This window comes from Sminthopsis crassicaudata, chromosome 3 (assembly GCF_048593235.1).
Source record: "Sminthopsis crassicaudata isolate SCR6 chromosome 3, ASM4859323v1, whole genome shotgun sequence".
Classification (NCBI taxonomy): domain Eukaryota; kingdom Metazoa; phylum Chordata; class Mammalia; order Dasyuromorphia; family Dasyuridae; genus Sminthopsis; species Sminthopsis crassicaudata.
In genome coordinates this window covers 529,290,944-529,307,365 of record NC_133619.1, presented here as the reverse complement: position 1 = coordinate 529,307,365, position 16,422 = coordinate 529,290,944, and the positions used below count along the sequence as shown (strand labels likewise).

Below are 16,422 nucleotides of genomic sequence, written 5' to 3'. Positions count from 1 at the left end.
ATTTTGAAGTAATCAAGAATTTCATTGTTTTCATGGAGTTATAGAAGACCCAGATTTCACCTGGAAGCTTCCTTTTGCCATCCTCTTCTTTGGCATTAATTCTCTTTGTTTTAATATTTCTTGGCTTCCATTTGATCCATTCCAATTTTCAAGGAATTTGTTGCTTGAGCAAATTTTTGTTCTTATGCCAAACTATTAATTCTTTTTCCAATATTTTTGTTTATATTTCTCATTTCTTTTTAGACTTTCTTTTCTAGTGTTCTCATTTTGTTTATTAACAGCATTTAACTCTTTTAAAACTCTTGCTTCTTCTTTTCTAAGAAATCTATTGAATTTGTGCTGAAGTTGTATTTTTTCTTTGAGACTAGGCCTATAGAGAGGTTTTGAGGTCATTCTCTTCTATGTTTGTGTCTTGAGTACCCTTGGCACCATATAATTTTTATGATTGGTTTCTTTTTGTGTGTGCTTGTCCGCTCATTTTTCCAACCTACTTCTTGACTCCAGACCTAATATTAAGGTTATGTTTGTACACTTCTGAGTCTCAGCCCCAGAGGTCTTGACTGGTCTTATTGCTGTCTTCTTGGGACATTAAGTATTGTTTTGTTACAGTATCAGCGATGAATCAGGCTTTCAGTGTGGTCCTATCCAAGGTCATTTGTATACTTCCTGTACAAGTTTCTGATCTGGTTTTATAGCTGAGGAATTTGTTGGATTTGGCTCCTTTTGCCAGCTTGGGGCCTCTCTTCATTCAGAATGACAAACTCCCCTTTCGGGATACTTGTTCTGTTTATTTCTCTGCAGATTTATGACTGTGCCAGAAGTTGGAACTGTAACCCCACTCAGTTCCTGGGACATGAAGCACACCGATGCTTCTGGCTTCTAGACTTGCTTTTTTCTCCATATATAACTTTGATCTGGTGATTGCAAGTTACTTGGAATGCCATTTCTGGGTGCTCAAGTTTTTTTCTCTTCATTCTGGCCCAAATCAGTCCTGTTCCAGTCTGTGGCCACATCCCATATATACCACTTTCCCCCATATGAGTTCCTTTTCCCCAAGTTTACTCCACATCAGAGTCTGCTAAAGTCCCTGGTGATATTTCTTGCTTTCCACCTGTGAACTGGAGCTACAGGAGAGCTTAATTACATCAGGAAGAAAAGCTTTCTTGGCATTCCAAATTAGAACTCTTGTTTAAATATGCTTTCTTTTAGAAACATTAGTTCACATGCTGATTTGATTTTATTGTATCATTAGTACAATATGATGCTTCTGGTACACATTGTAGTTTGGCATGAAAAACCTAATTACTTATTATATTGTTTCCCTGGAAAATTCAATTCATAAACTTTTATTAAGTATCTATTTAAGCAAGGCAATTACAACTACAGCAAGAACAGTAATGCATGGAATAAAATGTTTCCCTGCCCTTTAAAAAATTCAAATAATGAGGGGAGATGAGAATTTTAACCAAGTTAAATTGTTATTTGACATCTAAATTCAATATTCTATCTTCACTATCTCCTTCTTCTTAGAATGAATTCTCTCCATATCTGCCTGTTAGAATCTTTTTCTTTATGGCTTAATTCAGATGTCATTTTTTAATGTAAAGTCTTTAATGTGCCCTCTCAGTTGTTAATACTCTCAAATCTTTCACTTCACCTCGTATTTAACTTTTCTTTATGGGTACTGTATTCCTTTAGTAGAATGTTAGCTTGCTTTTTTTTTGAGTCAAGAACTGTTACTTTGTATCTCCAAGGGATAGTGCATACTAAGTGTTTAATAAATGTGTTTTGGAAATATTTGACAAAATCTAACACCCTTTCCTATTAAAAACACTAGAAAGCATAGGAATAAAGAAAGTTTTCCCTAAAATGATCAGTAACATCTATCTAAAACCATCAGCAAGCATTATGTAATGGGGATAAACTAAAAGCATACCCAGTAAAATCAGAGATGAAACGAGGTTGCTCACTGTCACCATTGCTATTCAATATTGTATTAAAAATGTTAGCTTTAGCAATGAGAAGAAAAAAATTTAAGGAATTAGAGTAGGTAATGAGGAAACCAAATTATCACTGTTTACAGATAATATGATGGTATTTTTAGAGAACCAAGTAAAAAAAAAACTACTAGAAACAATTCCCAGAATACAAAATAAATCTACATAAATTATCAGTATTTCTATGTTACCAACAAAGTCCAGCAGCAGGAGATCCAAGGAGAAATTTTATTTAAAATAACTATAGGCAATATAAAATGTTTGGGAGTCTACTTGTCTCTAGACAAAGTCAGGAACTACTTGAATACAATTACCCTACCTAAATTAATCTATTCAGTACCAACCAAATTGCCAAGAAACTACAGAGCTGGAAAAAAAAGCACTTGTGAAGATGTAGAGAACTTTAAAGAATTCAAGGGGAAGCTCACTAGTGTCCTATAATCTCTATTTTGAAAATCAGTAACCCTGAAAGTTAGAGCAGGTTCAACTTTGGGGGCTTCTCTCTAATAATAATTTCTATGATTATCATGTTCATCCAGATGTTCTCTTGCCTTTTCTCCCAAATGATTTTCAATATGTCTGCTAATAATTGGCTTAACCAGGTATTTAAGTGTTTTCGACTTTACTCCTGCATCATACTAAACTTATTTCAGTTTTGTCCAAGTACATTAAGTCAAATATTGTAATGACATCATTCAGTAGTTAAAATGTTTATTTTGCCTTTGCATAGTAAAAATACTCATCTAGGATATAAGTTCTTGGCTGAAAGCCCCATTCATCTTTTTATATAGCTGGGTAATACAGTGAATATTGTGAAAATTAATGCACAAAAGATGTTGGACCCCTCTCTCTAAACTTTAAAATGCTGTATAATTGCTAGTTATTATTTATTCATCTGACTCCACTTAAAATCCATGAATAGGGAGCTAAGCTCAAGCCAACTAGGCAATTGAGTCTTGGGGACAGCTTCCTTGCCTTTTAGGAAAAGAATAGAGATTGTGTGACACAAAGAAATCCTGGTAAATACTCATCATTTCACATCTCCCTAGATGATTGACACCACAGCCCATGCAATTCATAGTATCATTTAGTGAAATCTTGACTTTAGTGTCTGGTGGAAATGGATTCATGAGTCTTCTGAGGGTACAGGTTCAAGAGCTAAATTCCAGGGTTTGTTCATGTTTGTCTTATCCAGAAACTCTTGCTTAACACTTCCTATACTTCTACATCTCCTGCTTGCCATTTGTTGAACTACAGGTTTAAAGAACCCCTTATGTAATTGCCATAGCTATTTTTAGTATCATTAAATTCAGTTTAACAGATATTTATTAGTTTATTATATATGGTGGATATACTAGCTGTTAAAAATAATGAATAATTGAGGATCTAAATTCTATGTCATTGGAAAACAGAGAGAATCATTAACATTGGTGGGGAGTGTAGAGGACCATAGATAGTGGGGGAACTCTAGGTAAGGTATAAGACTCTTCAGCCCAGAGGGAATCTGCTAATAATGTCTGGTTCCGCTCCCTATCTCCCCTGAGGGCTCTTGGTCTTCCTAAGAAGTCAGGGAGCAGTGACAACTTGTGTTATAATTGAAGCAGAGTGATACCAGTGGCAAACTACATATAATAGCAAGTTGTTTATGTGGTCCCATGTGCACAGTATATACTTAGTGCATGCCCAGTGTTGTTTTGGTTACATAAAGTTTGAGGGTACATAAGAGCGAAAAAACTGGGAATAAATGGACTCCATATTTCCACCATCCTCGGTAGCCTTGTCTCATCACTTCTCCACTAACACAGAATGTTTTAACTACCCCCCAGCATGGGGGCTCTAAAAAGCACAGTACGTTTTGTCACCCCAACTTGGAGGCTCTAGAAAACAGGACACAACAGGGAGGAGATTTCTATCACTTTTATATGCAAATGCATCTTTCTTTTTCCCCAGAGATCAAAATTAACCAAAATATCAAAATTTACCATTATTTGCAAAATTCCTTACTCTTGGTTTCCTCCCTCTTCAAAGAAAGGAGGGAGTTACATTCCTCTCTTTTTAGGAGCCAGGCTTGGTCATTATAATCATAGAGCACTCAATTTTAATTATTTGCTTTCTCTGTTAATTTAATGACTATGTAAATTGTTTTTCTGGTTTCATTTATTTTATTTTGTATCAGTTCATATGTCTTCCTCATTTAAGGTTTTTATATGCATGTTTTGTTTATACCATATAGGCTTTTAATGATAGTCATCATAGCTATCATTTTTTACAGTGCAATATTTTATTCATGTACCACTATTTATTTAGCTATTTCCCCAAGTAGATGAACATTTACTTTGTTTTCAGTAGTTTACTACCACAAAAAAAGAGCTTCCGTTAATATTTTATTGTGTATGACATCTTCCTTTTTATCATTAACCTTCTTAGGGGCACATGTCTAATAGTGGAATCTCTGTGGAAGGTCATGGACATGTTAGTCACTTTATTAGCATAGTTCCAATTTACTTCCCATAGACTAATTTAGTTTTACCAGCATGTTATTATGCTTATTTTTTCACAAACTCTCTTATTTTAACTTTTTCAATCTTTTATCTGTTATACTAATTTGCTGAGGTTATTGAGTGCTAGTCTTCATAGTTGTTGTCATTTGCATTAGTGTTTGGGAGCAGTCATTCACATAGTCCATAATTTGGAATTCCACAGAGGAGCTTTTCTATCCACTTACTCATTGAGAATTTGTTTTTATATATTTGCATTAGTTTTCTTTATATTTTATAATTGAAATCTTTATCAGATTTTCCCCCTCAATTAATACTTTATTGATGCCCTATTTTAATACTATGATCATTTACACTTTCTATTTTTATGTGATTATGAATTCTTCCCTAACAATATTTATGAAAGATAAGATTACCTTCATTTCTGCTGTTTTGTTGTTGCTTAATGATATGTCTTTATATTTATTTCAAAAATCTATTTGGACTCATTTGCTTTTAAGTCTTGCTTATCTGTCCAGTTCTATTGATAAGCTTTTTTTTTTTTTTTTTTTTTTTTTAAAAGTAATGTTAGGGCCCCATTATCACTTAATTATATTGGTGCTGCCTAACCTTACTTAATTTTTGTTTATTAAAATCATCATGATATGATATAATAGATAAAGTGCTGGTGTCAGAGCTAGGAAGATTTGGGTTCAAGACCTGTTTTGAACAGTCATCTTTATGACTGGGCAAATCACTCCTCAGTGATCTAGGCAACTCTAAAACTGTATAGGTTTTAGAGAATTTGCTGACCTTCATTGTTAAAGAGAATTTATTCATTCATAGGACTGGGTTTTCTCATAACCTATCTGTAAAAAATGTTTTGTAGTTAAAATGTAAGTCCTAGCTCTGTCTAAAAAGGCTAATTTCCAGGTTTTATACATTTTTTACTTATTTTTAGTAAAATTTCTTCATTTTCTTTTGGGTTTTGTTTATACCATATATATATATGTTAGGATTTATTTTGTAACATTATTGAAACTATTGTTTCTGTGCAACTTCACAGAGTTGTTTTAAGTAAACTAGCATCTTTTGCCCCCCCCAAAAATATTGTGGTACTTTTTTTCTGATGTGTATTTCTTAACTTCCTTTCTTGATTTATTTCTGGGAACTGGAAAGGTCTGTAAGTGAATATGATCAAGTTATAGCACAAACAAAGAATTGTAAAAGAGACATACAGGATTTCATTTTTAGGAAATAAGAGCAAGGCAGATGATCAAGGAATAACAGTTTGACAAACCTATGTGCACCAGAATTTACCACCTATGACAGACTTATTGAATTCATGGGCAAGAGTTACAATGGGATGCATTATGATTTGCAAAGCTTAAATTGTGAATGCATCAGAATTTTCAAAGTTGAAGGAAAATCTTGAATTGATAAGATCACAGATCCATTGTGAAATTGATGTCATATTGCTGTAGCTTGTATTTATATTGCTGTATTCAATAGGCAGAGAGATTCTTGTTATGTTATGAGTATTTACTAGAAATATTTCATGTTTTTCCCATTGTAAGTAAGTAAGGCTGCCTCTTCAGATTCTCTCTCTCTCTCTCTCTCTCTCTCTCTCTCTCTCTCTCTCTCTCTCTCTCTCTCTCTCTCTCTCTCTCTCTCTCTCTCTCTCTCTAATTTAAGATCACATTTAAAAAAAAAGGTATTTTCATGACATTCTATTTAGGGATTTTAACACAGTCCAGTATTTTATCAAATGATTTTCTTCATCTACTAATGTAATCATGTGACTTTTGTAGTTTGATTAATTATGGTTTTGTTTTGTTTTGTTTTTTGGCCAGTGCTGAATTTTTATATCATGGATCCAGTATGGTCACAATAGATTACTTTTGTCTATATTACTGTAGTTTCTTTAAAGATTTAATTTGATGGTTTTTTTTTTATGTTCATTAACAAAAATGGTTTTAGTTATCGTTCTTATCTTTATTTCATTTGGTATTATATTGAAGAGAAAATCATCTTAATTTATATAATTTAAAAATCATAAAATATTAAACAAAACCTTTTTTATGTTCGGTGCTTTTGTGAATTTTAAGTAGTGGCTTTTATTGATTAGATTTCTCACATGTTATTACTAATTGTTCTCTGCCCATGTACTTTACTTCCTTAATTTAAAAATTTGATCTTTTTATATGACCTTTGTTTTCAATAAATCTGCCTAGAGTCATGCCTTGTAATAGAATTTTTTTTTAAAAAGAAAGGAAGAAAGCAGTCTAGTAAAACAATTCAACTCATCAAAGGAGCCTGAATACATATTAAATGTTGCATCTGTGTGGTTCCTCACCTTTGCCCCCCAAAAAAAATTAAAAAAAAAAAAAAAAAAAGGTAGGGCCAAGGGGCTAAGCTTAGTCATTATAATTATTGTAGTCATTAAGTATATATAATTTACCCGGTTCTGTTTACTTCACTTTGTATCAGTAACTATACATATTTCAATAATGAAAAGAAGCTTCAACTTTCTGAGGTTCTTTTTTGTAGAAGATAAAAATCTGGAATGTTTCTGATCTTTCACGTTCATCAGGTCAGCTATATGGTGTACATGGATTTCAGCTAAAATCTGGAATTAAAATCCATCCCTTCAATTTAATATGTTTTTCCTTTAGAATAACAAGGTCACTGATGATTTTACTGCTGGGCTCACTCTGATTTCCAGTGGTATTGAATTCTGCAACCAAAGACTTTTGACTGAGACCAGGTTACCACTAATTCCAGCCAGGTTAGTATGAGCAGTCTTTTGATTTTAGTTGAGCTTATAGGGGCTAAGCTAGACTACAGTATAAACATTCAAAGTTAGATTTTTCTGACTTAGAGTGTAAAAGCCAAAGTAAATTAATATTATTAAATCTACAGTTTAATCACAATAATTTTGGGAGGATGTTCTGTTAAAGGCTTCTTTTAATGCTTCATTTTAGTGTGAAGATGACTTCAGATTCTCTAAGACCATGCTGGCAGAATATAAATCTTGATAAATATATATACATATACTTACATATAAAAAAATCCAAATATTTATACATATTATATATGTAGGCCAACATGTATACAAATATTTACATATGGTAAATATATATGTATATATAGATAGATAAAACTTGTGTGTGTGTGTGTGTGTGTGTGTATATGCACTTTGTGATTGTATAGGTATATCCTATTAAGCTGTTTGATTATTAGTTTTATTGATTATTGAAAGGTGTTTAATTATTGGCTTGGTTATACAACTGATATCCAAGAGCTCACTAGAGTTCAAGAGACTGATATCCAGTCTCCCTAGCTGAATCAGGCCTTGAATACAGATACTGTTACTAAGTTTAATTAATCAGTAAGAATAAATTGAACATGGACTCTGGATAAAAACTTATACCAGGCTTGGTGGGACCATGACTTGCTTTCCTTTATGGTATGAACATAAGTGATCTCAAGAAATCCATCCTTCCTGGGCCTCACATATTTGAAGTTAAAAATTTATTCCTGTGGCTTAAGGTTTTGTCTCCTATTAAATTGTAGAGTATTTTGTGACTATGTGGCCTTATTATTCATTAATAATGCAAGTTTGCCAAATTATGGTCTTTCCTTTCTAAGCAACAGATTTTGATAGAGTAATGGACTGAGATCCTTGAGTACTCGAGTTGGAGGAGGCAAAAAGAGAATTTAGTCACTGCCAAAAAGCTCTTTGCTTACTTCTCAGTTGTACCTAATGTTGGTCTTATGAGAGGGTGCAAAACAGAAAGAAATTACATTTCTCTTATTAAAAACTGTTTTCACTTTACAAAGTATAAACATATGTAGAGATATAGATATCCATATTTCTACATATTTATGTATATATACATAAAACATGAAAAATATAAACCATATTATCAACAAATGCAAAGTATGCAAATAGAGAAGGCTTCCTAGAGATGGTAAGGTTTTTTTGTTTTGTTTTTGGATATTTGTTTTCGTTTGGGTTTTTTGAAGCAATTGGGGTTGACTGATATTTTCCTAGGGTCACACAGCTAGAAAGTGTTGAGTGTCTGATTTGAACTCAAGTACTCCTGAATTTAGGACTGATGTGCTATCCACTGTACCATCTAACTGCCCTGAAGTGGTAAATTTTGAACAGACATGATTGACAGAGACAGTTGGAGAAGACAATAACTGGTGGTGGTTTTGACAGGAGGAGGAATTAGTATGTACCTTAGAAGGACCATTGATGTAACTGCAGTCATCATATAATAAATATTTTTGGCTATAGCAGCTCAGAGATTCTATTGGCTAATTATTTCAATTTGTTTCAGTGTCCAGAGTATACACCATAATAAAAGTATAAATAGCTCAGATAATTGTTAATTTAAAGTGGTGAAATCAGAACTATCTTTCTGACCCTTTTCTTTGTTCACTGTTTTCTTTATCTCTCTAGATATACTTATCTCATTGCTTATTCTTATGTCATCTAAAATATTATTACATCCTAATAGTATTTCATACTTGGTGAACAGAAAAATCATGTAGTCTTAATTCTTGCCCAATGATGGAAAACTTATTGCTTTCTGGGAAAGACTACTCTTTTCAACAATTATTATTCCTTGTATTTAAATCTGCATCTCCCAAAGTACTGTTCTACAAATTGCCTCCAAGGATGGAATACATTCTCTTTTTACCTGTTTCTTATCTAGATTCCCCTTAAAGCTCAGTTTGTGTCATCTTCTACTTGAGACCTTTCCTGGTTGCTTTTCCTTCTGGCCCTCTTCCCCCTCCCAAAAGATTGTTTTCCCAAAAGATTTAGAAATGGAAGAATCTTTGAAATCATCTAGTCCAAAGGTATCTGACCCAAAACCCACTGACTTGTGCCCTATTATATCTCTGATTGTGCCCAAGCAAAATTTCCAGCCCTTTAAATCTTCTGATTGGCTTGACATTACATCATGACAATTCTGATTAGTTTTAATGAAGAGGTGGCTTAAATCACCTTGATTCCTCCCCATAGCTTCCTCCTTGGGAGATGGGAGTAATTCTCAAACCATAGGATTATTTTGTATACATAGTTATAGTCTGAAAAGGCTTTGAATAGATTAACTTGAATTTGAGTTAAGTGGATAGTGAGTGAGGTTACAAAGATAGATTAGATCAATGTATGTGTATGTGAGGATTTATGCAAACATAAATTGCCCAGATTAATAGATGAGGAAATAAAATATCTAACCCCATCTTAGAAAAATAAATTTATTAAGCCATTAATGAACTCCCTAAGAAAAAATTCCCAGCGTCAGATGGATTCACAAGTGAATTTATTTAATCAAACATTTAAAAAATAATTAATTCCAATACTATATAAACTATTTGGAAAAATAGGTGAAAAAGAAATTTGTCAAATTAATTTTATGACACAGATATGATGCTAATATCTAACCTAGGAAGAGCTAAAACAAACAAAGAAAACTATTCTAATGGATTTTGATACAAAAAAGTCTTAAATACTAGCAGGTCAATTATAGCAGTATGTATATCACAAGAATGTGTCACCAATGACCTGTGATCAGGTGAGATTTATACTAGGAATTCATAGTTGGTTCAGTATTAGGAAAATAATATAATTGAGCATCTCAATAACAAACCCAACAAATCATATGCTTGTCACTCAATAGATTTAGAAAAAGTATTTGACAAAATACTCATTTCTATTAAAAATATTAGGGAGCATAGGAATAAAGGGAATAAACCCTTAAAATGATAAGTGGTATCTACTTAAAAGAATCAACAAACATCTGAATTGGGAATAAGCTAGAAGCTTTCCCAATAGGATTGTGGTGAAGAAAGGATGCTTATTAACACCACTGTTATTCAATATAGTATTAGAAATTATTATACTAACTATAACAATAAGGGAAGAAGAAAAATAAAGGAATTAAAATAGATGGGGAAGGGAAAAATTATCACTGCAAATGACATGACTAGTATACTTAAAAATAAATTTTAAAACTACTTGAAATAATTAACAACTAGCAAAATTTTAGGATATAAGATAAACACACAGTAATCACCAGCAGTTCTTTATTTGCAAGAAAGTCTAGGAGCAAGAGATAGAGAAGTTCCATTTAAAGTAATTGTAAAAAAATATAAAATACCTGGGAGTCTGCCTGCCAAGACAAATGGAGGAACTACATGAACACAATTTAAAACAGTCAGTATATGACCTGCATGGATCCTTATATTTAGATTAGTACCCTTGTTTCTATTTTAGTTTGATGCCATTGGTCTAGTCCAATTTTCTCATTTTGCAGTTGAAGAGACTGTCCCAGAATGGTGACATGAGTCACCCAGTATGTAGTACATAAAAAAAAATTAAAGACTCTGTCGGTAAGATAAATATTTCATTGAAGACTTGAGAATGATCAAGAAAACTTTAAACTGAAAATGGATAAGATAAAGAAAGCTACCTTATATAGTTTTACATAAACCACCATTTTCCACAAAGAGAGGAGCATGTATAAAATGAAGAATATTAATAATTAATTAGACAAACTATCAAAGAAGAGAGATAGAAATAAAATGTCCTTAGATGTCTGCCCAAAGTATGGATAATAAATATGGTAAAGAAATATTAATTCTCAGAAGCAAATTTTGCCCAGTTAGGTATCTCACATGGATGTGGAATGTTATTGTAATATGATTGTAGAAATATATAGATTATTCAAAGGGAATTAATTCATGGTTCCTAAACTGTGAACACAGAATGCCCTATATTCCTGCAATAATGGGGATGAGAAGACAAATGCCAATAGTTTTTGTAAGTCATTAAGTAACAATATAATAGATAAACCTACCTTCTATAGTAAAAATGTTTCCAAATTAGCTATATCTTATTATATATATAAGTACTGCTGTTTAAAAATATATTTTTAAACTGTATTTAAAAATGAAATTTTAGCATTCATTTTTTAAATCCTTGAATTCTGAATTCTTACTCCCCTTATTGAGAGGGCAAGCAATTTGATATACATTTTACATAAGCAGTCTTGTAAAGCATTTTTTCATAATAGTCATGTTGTAAAAGAAGACACAGACCAAGAGGAAAAAGATAAATGAAAAGTATATGTGATATAAAAACAAAAGATAATAAAAATTAGTTAAAAAAGAAATTATGTGTACTTGGACTGGAAAAGACTATGCAAGCATAGGGATTTGGCAAAAAGGACTAAGTAATCTTATACTAGTCCCAAGATTTTTGTGAGCAAATTTCATAAAGTTTAAGGTATAATATTTTATTTTATTATTTTATTTTTTCATTTTTCATTTTTCTTTTCTTCCCCCTCCCCCCCCCCCCCGCTGGGATTAAATGACTTGCCCAGGGTCACACAGCTAGGAAGTGTTAAATGTCTGAGATCAAATTTGAACTCGGGTCCTCCTGAATTCAGGGCTGGTGCTCTATCCACTGCGCCACCTAGCTGCCCCCAAGTATAATATTTTAAAGAAATTTTCCCTAGAGGTGTGTGAAGCATTCAGATAGAAAATCCTGATGATACAAATGCACTTCAGTGAAGAAGAAAAAAGGAAAGCTGTAAATGTATAAGGAGCTCATCGGCCAACTTAATTATAAATAACAGTTTTAGAAGACGGAAACGAAGTAGAAGTTTCAGGAATAGCCTAATTCTGTAAGCATGATGTCAGAACAATAAAGGACTTTTTATTTATTTTAAAATATTATTTTATTTCTCTTTCCAGTTATATGTCAAGAAAATTTTTATAGGATTTTGAGTTCCAAATTTTTCTCCCTTCTTCCCTTGCCTCTTTTGAAGATGATCTGAAGAAGGCAGTTGGATATATTTTCTAATGTGCTGTGCTATTATGTAAAACATATTTCCATATTAGTTACAGTTGTGAAAGAAGAAAAATCAAAATTAAAAAAAAAAACATGAGAAAGAAAAAAGTGAAAAAATATATCGGTTTTCTATCTGGTTATATGTGTAGCATTCTTTGTGAGTCTTTTGTAATTGTCTTGAGTCACTGTGTTGCTGAGAAGAGCTGAGTCAGTCATAGTTGATAATCATTGTTGCTGATACTATGTATTTTCCTGGTTGTGTTCATTTCACTTTATGTTGGTTCCTATAAGTCTTTCCTTTCTGCTGCTATCAATATTTTTGCACATATAGGTCCTTTTCTCTTTTTTGTGATCTCTTTGTGATTCAGACCTAATAGAGATATTATTGGGTTAAAGGGAATGCACAAAGGATTTTTAAATTTTTTTAATAGTATTTTATTTTTTCAAATAGATGTGGAGTTCATTTTTGTAAACTTCGTGTTCCAAATTTTTCCAAAACAGGAGAGAGAAAAAAAGCTATCAATAACAAAAAAAGTGAAAATAGTATTTTAACTTCCTTCAGTTTTCCATCCCAAGTCTATTGTAATTGCTTTGAATTACTGCATTGTTGACAATAACCAAATCCATCACAGTTGATCATCACATAATCTTGTTCTATTTAACTCATTTAGCCAAAAATGCCATACACATGTAATTTGAAAGTGGAAAAATTATAAAAGTACTAATTAAACAACAACAACAAAAAAACTTCATCAGTAAGAAGTTGTTTTTATTCATGTTGTTTGCTGAAATTTAAGGAAAAACTTTAGAGAATATCATTAAAGACTCTGAAATTTTGAAAACTTTTTAGTAGTTGGTGATACTGCTTCTTTTTTGTGCCTTATTTTCCTTAAGTATATGTCCTTCCTTTTCTGTGACATAAATTGTTACTTCATGTTCTTATATCCATTAGGATCATAGGCTTACTACTAATGATTAGGGTTGATAATTTTTTGAGCATATAATTGAAATGAAAAAATATTTTTGAGTCTTAGTGAGTTGGAGCTTAAAGGAGTTAAATACTATATATGTAGATATGTATCTACATCTATATCTATATATATGCATTTTTGAAATATTGTCTTTGTTAACAGCAAGAGATACAAAGAGAAATTCCATTCAAAATAACGGTCAATAGTATAAAATATTTGGGAATATATCTACCAAAGGAAAGTCAGGAATTATATGAGCAAAATTACAAAACACTTGCCACAAAAATAAAGTCAGATTTAAATAATTGGAAAGACATTCAATGCTCTTGGATAGGCTGAGCGAATATAATTAAGATCACAATACTCCCTAAACTAATCTATTTATTTAGTGCTATACCAATCAGACTCCCAAGAAACTATTTTAATAACCTAGAAAAAATAACAACAGAATTCATATGGAACAACAAAAGGTCGAGAATTTCAAGGGAAGTAATGAAAAAAAAAATTAAATGAAGGTGGTCTAGCTGTACCTGATCTAGAACTATATTATAAAGCAATAGTCACCAAAACCATTTGGTATTGGTTAAGAAATAGACTAGTTGATCAGTGGCATAGGTTAGGTTCACAGGGCAAGATAGTGAATAAAAATAGCAATCTAGTGTTTGACAAACCCAAAGATCCCAAATTTTGGGATAAGAATTCATTATTTGACAAAAACTGCTGGGAAAACTGGAAGTTAGTATGGCAGAAACTAGGTATGGACCCACATTTAACACCAGATACTAAGATAAGATCAAAATGGGTCCAAGATTTAGGCATAAAGAACGAAATCATAAATAAATTGGAGGAACATGGGATGGTTTACCTCTCGGACTTGTGGAGGAGGAAGGAGTTTGTGTCCAAGGGAGAACTAGAGACCATTATTGATCACAAAATAGAAAATTTTGATTTCACCAAATTAAAAAGTTTCTGCACAAACAAAACTAATGCAAACAAGATTAGAAGGGAAGTAACAAATTGGGAAAACATTTTTACACTTAAAGGTTCTGATAAAGGCCTCATCTCCAAAATATACAGAAAATTGACTTTAATTTATAAGAAATCAAGCCATTCTCCAATTGATAAATGGTCAAAGGATATGAACAGACAATTTTCAGATGACGAAATTAAAACTATTTCCACTCATATGAAAGAGTGTTCCAAATCACTATTGATCAGAGAAATGCAAATTAAGACAACTCTGAGATATCATTACACACCTGTCAGATTGGCTAAGATGACAGGAACAAATAACGATGAATGTTGGAGGGGCTGTGGGAAAACTGGGACACTGATACATTGTTGGTGGAGTTGTGAAAGAATCCAACCATTCTGGAGAGCAATCTGGAATTATGCCCAAAAAGTTATCAAAATGTGCATATCCTTTGACCCAGCATTGCTGCTATTGTGCTTATATCCCAAGGAAATACTAAAGAAGGGAAAGGGACCTGTATGTGCCAAAATGTTTGTGGCAGCCCTTTTCATAGTGGCTAGAAACTGGAAAATCAATGGATGTCCATGAATTGGAGAATGGTTGGGTAAATTATGGTATATGACGGTTATGGAATATTATTGTTCTGTAAGAAATGATCAACAGGAGGAATACAGAGAGACTTGGAGAAACTTACATCAACTGATGCTGAGTGAAACGAGCAGAACTAGGGGATCATTATACACTTCAACAATGATACTGTATGAGGATATATTCTGATGGAAGTGGGTATCTTCAACATAGAGAAGAGCTAATCCAATTCCAATTGATCAATGATGGACAGAATCAGCTACGTCCAGAAAAGTAACACTAGGAAATGAGTGTAAACAGTGAGCATTGTTTTTTGTTTTGTTTTGTTTTGTTTTGTTTCTCTTCCCAGGTTATTTTTACCTTCCAAATCCAATTCTTCCTTTGCAACAACAACAACAAAATTCGGTTCTGCACACATATATTGTACCTATGATATACTATAAGATATTTAATATGTATGGGAATGCCTGCCATCTAGGGGAGGGGGTGGAGGGAAGGAGGGGGAAAACTCAGAACAGAAGGGAGTACAAGGGATAATGTTGTTTAAAAAAAAAAAAATTACCATTGCCTTTGTTAGAATTGGCAGTTATAGTAGCAACTGAATTACAGTAGTCCAGAAAGGTGGTAAAAAGATTGGGGGAGGAATAAGTCAGCAATCTTGGAACTCCTATTATATACTAGGTTCTGTGCTAGAGGCAGGGTATACAAAGATCAAAATGAGGTAATCTCAATCCTGAGGAACTTGCCTCGTATCTGAGAAAATAACATTTAGACATATAACATAACAACAGAGTTGGGGAAAGGTAAATTGGGGCAGAGCAAAGAGATGATAAGAAGTTTCATGTAGAAGGTAGCATATGAAGTGAGTTTTGAAGAAAGTTAGGAATTTTACTAGGCAGAAAGTAAGGAAGTACATAGTTGGCAGGGAAGGGATTGTGTGTACATACTGGTGAAAGCATAGAGCTGGATGATAAAACATCATATATAGGATGTATATGGGGAAAAGAGGAAATGTGCTAGTTTGGATATACTCTAGAATATATATACAAAAAATTGAAGGTTAATGGTAATAAATGTAGAGAAAAGAGATTGGAACCTGATTGTGACAGGTTTACTAAACTAATATTAAATAGAAGGGGTTTAATATTAAATACTAAATATAGTGAATACCAGAAAGAAGAGTTTAATTTTTTGTCCTAGAAGTCAAAGGCAACAGCATTAGAGTTTTTGGTCAGTGTCAGGGTGGATCTGTGTTTTAGGAAAAGCATTTTAGCATCTTTGTGAAAGATGCATTAAATAAAAGAAAAAATGAGACAGAAAGACCAAATAGTCCAGGTGAGGTGAGGGATTGTGACAATTATAGTATTATGAATGGAGAAAAGAGAACAGATACAAAAGTTATTTGTTTAGGAAGAGTCAAGAAAACTTGGTGTACTTGATTTAGCTATTTAGGGTGTTGGAGAATGTGAAATTGAGCATGAGTCCTAGGTTGTAAAACTTGACCACTAGGCATTTAATGACAGAGGACTGGAGTTCAAGATAGAAA

General features: G+C 32.6%; 1 protein-coding gene across 3 annotated transcripts in view; it reads left to right on the top strand.

The window, feature by feature from the left end:
* CUL5 (cullin 5) overlaps window positions 1-16,422 on the top strand; it is an 89,726-nt gene that overhangs the window by 15,484 nt on the left and 57,820 nt on the right. Inside the window, exon 2 of one of the 3 annotated variants that reach the window (XM_074304336.1) lies at window positions 7,150-7,262. The exons of the other annotated variants lie outside the window; for them this stretch is intronic. The gene's annotated coding sequence lies outside the window, so the exon portion shown is untranslated. The remainder of the gene's footprint in view (window positions 1-7,149; window positions 7,263-16,422) is intronic. 3 annotated transcript variants of the gene reach the window in all.